General features: G+C 38.1%; 1 non-coding gene across 1 annotated transcript; it reads left to right on the top strand.

Moving 5' to 3' along the window:
* Positions 1-2,155: 2,155 nt before the first annotated feature.
* On the top strand, positions 2,156-2,227 carry trnac-gca (transfer RNA cysteine (anticodon GCA)). The gene has a single exon. It is a non-coding gene; the product is annotated as a tRNA-Cys (tRNA).
* Positions 2,228-2,599: the final 372 nt, after the last annotated feature.

Genomic DNA, 2,599 nt, shown 5'->3' with positions numbered 1-2,599 from the left:
GACCTGACCCCTCTGACCCCTCTGAGCCAAGGGTCATGGAGGTTTTGTGCAATCAGAACATTCTTAAAAAGTGCAATGAAGGACTCATATATAAACTGCTCAGAGGAAACCGACCGCCTTAAACTCATTCAGGACTGTGATTCCTCATTTGAGTCAGAGCCGAATTCACCTCAAAATTCTATCAATTCAATTATTTTTTTAAAATTCAAAAGTAAACTATGAGCCCAACGTTCGTCATGTTAATACATTCAAAAAATGAATTCTTGTGAGCTTTGTGTGTTAAACATGTGTAAATGAAACAAAACACAACTTCAGGTCTGTTTTTGATGAGGAAATAACATTAGAACAGAGATCAGAGAATAGTCTTTTTCTAATAATTAATGTGGTGAAACTTTCTTTGCAAACTCTATTTAACTTAAATCAGACCTATAATGCAAAATTGACTTTTCAGACCGTTTAACCTTGTTATACTTGTTTCCAGTCAGCATTTACTCATCTGAGTAAAATCGTGAAAATAAAGTCAAGCTAAACACAATTTCAATTTCGGCAGTGACTCAAATTGGGCAATGATCAGGCTCACACCCATTCACTCCATGTTTGTCTGAAGGTTTTATTTCGATACATTAAAGCTGCAGTGTGTAACTTTGCTTCAAAGGTTTCACAGTACGGCATAAAACTTATCTATCATCATAGAAACAAGCAGGTGGCACTACCAGACCAAGTTACAGGTTTGATCTGTGGAGAGGCTACCCCTCCATAGTAAGATTTTCAAGGTATTTTTGCGTAATAAAACACTTGTAATTCAATACATGTTTCGTTTCATTAAAACTCATCTATTCATCTTATGAATAGATGAGTTTAATGCCATACTGTGGACCTTTCCAAGCAAAGTAATAACATGTCCATGGAGACAAGCAGGTGACTGACCACCCCACCTGCTACCAAAGTTGCATAGTGCACCTTTAAGAGAGATAGAGAGAAGGCCCTATATTTAACTTCTTTATTACCACAAAGTCACAAAAATGAATTTGGTAAAACAAAAACATGATTTAAAACATACCTATCTAATACATGGACGTTTGTTGGAACTCAAAAATACTTTCTGTATTCCAGACAGTGTACCTCATCTTTGTTCATTTTTACAGTGCACCAGCCGTATTTGAAGATACTTTTTTCCTCTGAGACAATCCCAAACTTCAGGAAGCTGGTGTGAAAGTAAGTGTTAGCACCACCGTGTGTTGGATTGCAGTATTTCTGTATCATGTGGATAGCTGTAGCTCTTTCACAGGTTTGAAGTTTTTAAGTTTTTATGCAGTATTTTTGTAAAGTGCATCTGGAGACAACTGGATGTGCTGAACTGTGACATGTACTACACTGTAATGAAGGACAGGCCCACACCAGCAAGTCTGAGTTTAGACCTGGTTTAGACCTGGTTCAGTCATGGTTTAGTCCATCTTTAATCCTGATTCAGTCCAGGTTCAGTCCTGATTTAGTCTTGGTCTAATCCTATTTTAGATCTGGTTTAGACCTAGATTCGTCCTTCTTTAGTCCTGGTTTAGACATGTTATAATTTTTGCTAAAACCTGATTTATCCCTGGTTTAGACCTGGTCTGGGTTGAGTCCTGTTTTAGAGTGAGGGATTATCCTAGTTGTAAACCAGGACTAAACCAAATCTAAGACAGGGCTAAACCAGGATTAAACCAGGACTAAACCAGGTCTAAACTAGGTCTGAACCAATTCTAAACCAGGACTGAACCATTTCTAAATCAGGACTAAACTTGAATTTATTATGAAGACACACATTTTGAAGGGGACATAACAGATGTGCTGTGTGTCCTGTCCAGACTTTCTCAGCTCAAGTGAATGTAAAACATGTTTATGAAGCACAAACTAAAACTACTGATATTTATGTTTTATATAATAAATCACTCTACTATTCTTCTGTGTCTGTATCACTGTGACCGAGTGGTTATCCTGGCTCTTCCCTCTCACCAGGAGGTTGTGGTTAGACTCCTGATCTCTGAGTGGAGTGTACATATCCTCACTGTGTTACTGTGTCGCCCCCTGGTGAACACAGAGCAGAATGACCTTGTATTTGGTCACAGATTCTATCATCGCAGCTGTAAAATCAACACTTTCCAGTGTTCACACAGGAGGGGGTATAGCTCAGTGGTAGAGCATTTGACTGCAGATCAAGAGGTCCCCGGTTCAAATCCGGGTGCCCCCTGGAGGTCACAAGCTTTTATAGTAAGATTAAAAGTGAAAGAGTTACACAGTGTTGCAAAAATGAAACAAAACTGGCAATAGCTATGCATTCTTCGGTACCTAAAGACAGTGGGGACTGCTGAACTGAAGATTCCAGTTTTAAAAGGTTTCAAATGAACAAATAAGGAAATATTCAGAGGTGGTAGAGTATCCAAAAATCATACCCAAGTAAGAGTAAGGTTACTTCAAAATAGTGTTGCTCAAGTGGAAGTACAGTGATCCAAGAAATGACTTAAGTGAGAGTAAAAAAGTATTTGGCAAAAGTACTACTAAAGTAAGAGTAACTTAAAGAGTAAATGTCAGGACGAAATATGTAATTTCTGGTTTTGGTTTT

Source organism: Periophthalmus magnuspinnatus, chromosome 8, assembly GCF_009829125.3.
Source record: "Periophthalmus magnuspinnatus isolate fPerMag1 chromosome 8, fPerMag1.2.pri, whole genome shotgun sequence".
Classification (NCBI taxonomy): domain Eukaryota; kingdom Metazoa; phylum Chordata; class Actinopteri; order Gobiiformes; family Gobiidae; genus Periophthalmus; species Periophthalmus magnuspinnatus.
The sequence above is the reverse complement of the archived record's forward strand: the minus strand, read 5'-3'. Positions and strand labels throughout refer to the sequence as shown.